We start from the raw sequence: 7,515 nt of genomic DNA on the forward strand, positions 1-7,515 counted from the left end.
CCGGAGGAATAGAATTATTATTCGAAGTATCAGAGAAAGCCACATGGTGGTTGGAAAGAACGAGCAGCATGGGGGGCAATTCAAATATGACGTCTATAAGTTTATTTTTAGTTTTGTTTACTCCCATCTATCCCTGGGGGTTATTCCGAGAGTCGAAGTGAGAGAGTCACGTCACCACGACGTGACTTTTCTCGCTCCATTAAGGACAATACACTGAAGTCTTTTTTTACACGGTTTTTTTTACGCGGTTTTTTTTACACGGTTTTCCACGATTTACACGGTACGTTTTTAACGATTTCTCGACAACGATACAACCTATCGTCTTGATTCCAATCACATTATCCGTTTCAAGCTATAGGTAATCGAATGGCGTACTTAAAAAAATCACAATTTTTGGTGTAAATACAGAAATTTTTAAAATATGTCTATATGGACCATATCATGCTTTAATTACAAATGGCATCGAAATCCGATTTTTTAAAAACATTTAAGCATGCGAAAAATCAAAATCTCGTAGGTTTTTTTTACACGGTTTATTTCTACACGGTACGTATCCCCCGTGTAAAAAAATACCTGAGTGTAGTCATTTTTGGGGTTATTCCAAGAGTCGAAGTGACTTTTGTCACTAGTGAAGTGTTAAAGGTCACGTCGTAGTGACGTGACTCTCTGTGTAATTCACCACGACGTGACTTTTCTCACTTCACTAGTGACAAAAGTCACTTCGACTCATGGAATAACCCCCTTTGACTCTCTCGGAATAACCCCCCCCCCCCCCCCCTGTGCCACCTATTTTTCCATACTTATTACGCGTACTGTCACAAACTCATGGACGGGCCTAAGTACCGTTTAGCATAAAGAGGCCCATTCTGCGACGCGAGTTAGGTGAGATGACTCTCTGTGAAAATCAAATGATGAGCCTCTCAGGGGGACTCTATCCCTGTCAACAATGTACACTGAAGTCTTTTTTTACACGGTTTTCCCACGATTTACACGGTACGTTTTCACTGGCACTTTTGGGTAAACTAAAAGCGGTAAAACTGACGGAGGTATGACAGAACAAAACAGCTTACTCTTTCACACTTGCATAGTGCTGAATGCTAAAAAGAGTAGTATGTCATCATAACCCCTTTATTCATCACATTGATGTGATCTACGACAAAATGCTTGATTGTTGCCCCCGTGGAGTCACCTCAATAGTGACAGCGACAGCGATGTTTATTTCAACTATATAGAATTTGGGTAAACGATTTTCAGCGTGCCCTGCCTTTTTTCCTTCTTGTTTACATTCGGAAAAAAATCTTCAGCTTTGCCAATCAGCTGAAAACGGCCCGCACCAAAATCGAAGTCATGGATCCGGAAACCCACCTAGGTAAGTGTCTTAACAAAGTTCCAGCTCGATAAAACCGGAGGAACCCCACAGTATCGACGTCACTCTGTCGTTTCTGATGCCGATCCCTGTATCATCCTCCTCCACAACTGACGTTGAAAGAAAATCAAAATTCCGAAATGGATTTTGAATCTATTCCAGATCTTCCAGCCCCCCCCCCCCCTCCTCCAACACCGAACGTAGAAAGAGGCCGTTTTGACCAGCGTTAGAAACGACAACACGATGCTAATATCACAAAGTTTCACTGGTTTTACTGAACTGGAACCTTCGGACACTCACGTCGACGGGTCCCCGCATCTCGGACCAGGACCCCAACATCCACAGCCCACCCTTAATCGCACCCGAAAAAGAGCAGTTTAAATGCCCTGTCTGCAGATCGTTTTTCATCTCTTTGCCATTAATTTTTTTCTGCTTTATGCTATTTAAATGCTAATATAATTTTAAATTTAGTATGTTTCTTTCAAACATAAGAACCATGTTTAAAATAAACATATTTATTTTTGTTCACATAGTTGTCAAACCAAACAAAAATATTCACGTTTATTTTCAACACGAATATTTTTAAAATAAACGTAACATTATTTTTATTTTAAACATTAATATCACATGACTTCAAACAACGGCACCGGTGGTGTAGTGGTAAGCGTGATTACCTCTCACCCCAGCAGGCCTGGGTTCAATCCCAGTCGGCGCCGCCGGGATGTTCTGAGGCATAACATCTCTTATCACGCCTTCCTTCGGATGGGAAGTAAAGCCGTTGGTCCCCGGTTCATGAGATGATGGGTCGATAGATAGGGTCCAGGTGTGGGAGCTGCCTTCCTGGCACGTCGGTAGCATTGGTGCTTGTCGTGACCGGACCGAGGTCATTCTTGTAACGAATTTTGGAGGTGACGGACCACCAGCAGCAGCAGAAACAGCAGCAACAGAAACTTCAGTAGCAGAAACAGCAGCAATAGAAGCAGCCGAACCCGTGGGAGCTGCATGGCTAATTCGTGTTGCCGTGACTGAGGCTGGAAACCTCGGTCCGGTCACGACAGTGCTCAGCACGGAAAACAAGATCGACGGAAAAAAACAAACCAAAGGAAAAAAAAAAAAAAAACATGACTTCAAACATGGAATACGTTTGAAATGAACCTTGTTTATTTTTGTGGCCAGAACAAACTGAGTTTACGTTTAAATTTACATCAAATATTTTTGTTTCAACGATAAACTTTTCTGCGTGCAGTTTCCATTCTTATGCCTTTATCGCAAGGATCCGACTCTAATGAATAATAAATTATTCGTTCAGTAGCCGCATCGTTCTTGCTCAAATTATTTATAAATCATTGGTATTTCATACCAAATTTTGTTCATTTAAATCAGAAATATAAATGTTCATTATATAAAAATATAAATAGTTCAAAGTAAATTGAAAACACGTTTTCAATAAAAATATGTATGTTTGTTTAAATTCAAAAGCATGTTTATTTCAACGCTACATAATCTGGGTAAACAATTTTCAGCGTGTTCTTTTTTCCTTGTTGTTTACATTCGGCAAACTCAACCGAAAACGGGCTGAAAGCGGCGAAACCGAAGTAGATGTAAAGAAAAATCCTCTTAGAGGAAAATTAAATACTAAGATGAAACAGTAGGAAGAAAAACTATCGATTTCAGTGTCCTCTTTCACGGTCCCTTTCTTCCAATGAATACCCCCCGTATGCAAGGTAATTTTGTGTTTTTGCTGCCCTTTTTTATCAAAATAATCACACCAAAATCAGAGATGTCCCATTTTTTAATTACTCGATTATTTTTTGTTCGCTGTGCTGTCATTTTTCCACCAGTTAGAGTGCAGCGCATGATTGAAACAATAGGTGATGAATCTCTGGAGAAGTTAATGCTTATTGATCAGTTCACGAAGATTTGCCGCACTCTTCTCTCACCCGTAAGTTTTGACAGTTTTGGGTGGTTTGTTTTGGCTCCCATTCGTTGCTATCTCTTTTACTCAGAAGCAAAATGATAGGGAGCAAAAAGTGAGGTTAGGGACCGTGCACTGATCTATATCGGCATGATATACACGCTAACTCGAAAGTACCCATTAAATGAGTTTCTTGTATTCATTATATTAAGTTATTCTAAACTGTCAAAAAATGGGTATTATCCAAAAACGAAAAGCGGGTACTTTTTCCCCATTTTTGAAAATATATTCTACTGTTAAAATGGTTAAATATGTGTCTTCAATTAACTCTAAAGAACTGGAAGCGCAGGACAGAATGTGTAATCATTTTATATTGCGTGCAAATCGGTAAAAAATCACATTTAAAATATTTAGACGAGTACTGCGATTATGTGACGGAGGTCCAATGGATATCGAGATGGATATAGTAGTTTGATACGGCCATTAACATTTGATGAATGTTTATTGTGGTGGAAATGTTTATTGGTAATAGTGCTACGGCCAAGTGTTTAATTTTTTCTTCACTTCAGACAAAGATGATGAGAGTCAAACCGAAAGACCCGGAATAGCGAAGATACGATCTGGTACCTATTGTTACGAGGTAAATATTAAAAGTGCAATTATGATGTAAATTGTATATGTTCTACAAATGTGTTCCGTTTTAGGTCAGTGAAAATCATCTATAATTAAAATGTGATTTACATGCAGAAGGGTCTGTTCGATCAATAGCATCCCTCGCGGACAGCTCCTAGCAGTGATCTGGACCGAATGTTGAAACCGCTCTGGCGGAAAATACTAAGCTCGAATGTCTGCAACCGTGCCTATTGGTATATTCTACTTATTTGTGTAATATGTATTGTGATTATGATTAAGTGTTTATGTGCAATAAAGAATATGAAGTATTTTTATGATTTGAAATTTTTTTTAAAACGTTTGCTGAAAAGCAGTCTGAAAAAAAAAATACGAATCAATAAAATGGGTACTTTTTACTCATGTGCAGAAAAAACATGATGGATAAAAAGTATCCATTTTTTGACGTTTTCGCTGAATACTCATTAATGAGTAAAATAGGTTTTACTCATTTCATGAGTTAAGCCACTTTTCTTCAAAATGGTTCTTTTTTTACTCATTAATGGGTACTTTCAAGTTAGCGTGTAACCGATTACAAATATTTGACTTTTCGGTTCGTTAATCGATTAATCGATAATTCGAATGAATATTGTCCACCACTAGATAATGTGAAATGTCATTTCAAATATAAGGGCCGTACGCAAATAATGATATAATTTGAAAGAGACCGGGACTAATCACAAATTACGTCCCCACGGTAACTGAAATAATCATGAGTGCTGACCGGTTGGTAGATGGTCCGGAAACCCACGCAAGTAAGTGTTCCAAGCTCGACAGAACCGGTGGAACCCCACAATATCAACGTCACTCCGTCGTTTCTGATACCGATCCCCATATCATCCTCCCTCCCACCCGACGTCGAAAGAAAAACGGATATTCCCTCAGCACCAAACGTAGAAAGAGGCCGGTATGAGGACCAGCGTCAGAAACGACAAAACGACGCTAATATCACAAAGTTCCACCGGTTTTACTGAACTGGAACCCCCGGATACCCACCCCGACGGCTCCCCGGATCTCGGACCCGGATTCCATTTTAAATATTTTGTTTTATTTCGCATTCAAATGTTAAAATAATTTCAAACTATGTTTTTTTTTTATTTTAAACATGAAAAGCATGTTTGAAATAAACATATTTATTTTTGATCATATATAGTTGTCAAATCAAACAAAAATATTCACGTTTATTTTCAACACGTAACAATATTTTTGTTTTAAACATTGTTATCAATGGATTCAAACATGGAATACGTTTGAAATCACCCTAGTTTATGTTTGTGGCCAGAATAAACTGAGTTTACGTTTCATTTTACCTCAAATAATATTTATTATATTTGTTTATATAATCAAGAGCAAATTTTCATTATGTCGTAAGTAACATTCGCACCGATCCGAGAAAAATAAAGTTTTGTTTTGATGACCGAAAAGTTATTCCTACTTCCAATTAAACACATATAATCTCATAGTGATAGAAATGTTTGACATATTTAGCAGGGTTTTAATCATACAAATGCAAATCGCTAGCTTTCATGCTAAAAAATACTGGTTTTTGAGTCATAAGTTATTATACGTCGTTTGGTGGCTCCTATTGTTACTTAAGTCAAAGTGTATTTACCAGGATATACGGGAGAATTATCAATTACCTCTCCTTACGTGCAGCCCATCCATCATTTTAGGACCACCGAAATCATCTTAGCAACAAACAGTTCGATTTGTTCACTTTAATAATGAGAAAGCGAAACGACGAACGTACACTTTTCACGGGTTTCTCAGCGCTGTTACTTAAGGCAAACGGCATCTCCATAGAAATCGGGTGACTTAAGTAACATCGAAAACTTTTTTGATCGGAAAGTGATTACGTCAAAAAGCAATTTGACTGGTGAATAAATTTAAAAATGGGATGTGATCCTATATTCGGACAGTATACACACTAATCAAGCATTTAGTTGTTCGGTATTTTTTTGTACTGGGCTTGCACGGTAAAACGAAAGATTTGCTGAAAATTCAGTTTAAATCTGGTGAATAACCGACGATCTGTAAAACAGAAACTGAACTTCGGTATCGTTTGATGCAAAATACTGTACACAGAATATATATTTACTGAGAAAGTCGTTAATTCCCAAATTTTTGAGATTTCACGAAAAGTCAGTAAAAATAATAACTGTGCACAAAGAAGTCTTATTTTTTTACCGACTGGTCAGAAAAATAGCCACCTTGTTTTACTGACCACGAATTGTAAAACTCTAACCTGTCAATTTTATTCCCGCCGCCATTTAGCTTCAGTAAAATACGGGAGCAAGTGTTTTATCGCGCAGTTTTGTGAAAATTTGCAAGAAAACATGAACGACGGAAAGACGGAATCGTTGAATGTATTCAATTACGTATAGTGCATGATTTGGCTATGGCTTGTGACCGATTATTTTCGATTCTATTAGATGGATGACCCAATACCAAAATTAAACCATGAAACTCCTACACATTACGTCCGTGGAAAATTCTCTGAAGGCAACACCGATGGAATTATCTCGTGGAAGAACGTCACTATTCCTTTGAATAGGAATTTCTCAGCAATTCTTTGCAACCTTCAAGTCAGTATTTATGGGGGAAATATAGCAAGTACGGGTGAAAAGTTTCTCCGTAGTTTGGATTGATTTTATGGTTGTTGTTGTTTCTTATCAGTATCCTGAAAATTTGAGAAAAATAAAATGCAATATTAAATGCAATTCAAAATAAATGCAATAAATGATTTTCCTCCCGGGTATCTTATTATTATTAAAATTAAATAGTTTTTTTTTTCTCCTGACAAAACTTTTAATATAACTGGGTAACACGGTACAAGAATAAACAAAATAACTGTCTTGTCAGTTAAATTGCAGCGAAATAAACAACAAAAAATTACTGGGTTTTCCAGTATACGCAACTCGAACCAATTACTGAATGAACAGTTACTTTTGACAGATTGACTTTACGGACAGTTCGGTAATGCAAATTTTTGCTGTGATGATTACTGGGCGATCCGCAATTAAAAAACCCAGTAAAATTTTACTGACTCCAGTAATCTAAAGTTAGTGTGTATAGTGTAATAGCAGGAGCATCGATTGACACTGATAGCTCAACTTTGTTTACCGGGGCGTAGTGGTTAGCATTCATACCTCTCACGCCAAAGTCACGAGTTCAAATCTCACCCCCGGATAAGTCACGAATGACCCAAGAGTGTTAAAGTGACTATAATTAAAAAAAAAAAAAAAAACTTGGTTTACTTTTGTTACTTTCGACGTAATGAAAATTTGCTCTTGATTATATGGTTGTATTATGTTTGTTTCGACGGTAAACTTTTCTGCGTGTAGTTACCGTTCAGTTCCGTTCACAGAAATTCAAAACAACCCAAAATTAAGTTCTTTTCACTCATCTACCATGTTCCGTACAATAAGCCAAATTTGGGTAAACCGGCTCAAAGTAGTTTGCATTTAAGCACGGCAAAAAAAATTACCCATCGCTAAGTTATTTTCAATTTTTTCTACCCAAAATTAAGTTCAAATAACTCAAATTTGGGTATATCGCATATTAC

This window comes from Ochlerotatus camptorhynchus, unplaced genomic scaffold, assembly GCF_037179485.1.
Source record: "Ochlerotatus camptorhynchus isolate MF236.1 unplaced genomic scaffold, CSIRO-AGI_Acam_v1.1 ptg000319l, whole genome shotgun sequence".
Classification (NCBI taxonomy): Eukaryota; Metazoa; Arthropoda; class Insecta; order Diptera; family Culicidae; genus Ochlerotatus; species Ochlerotatus camptorhynchus.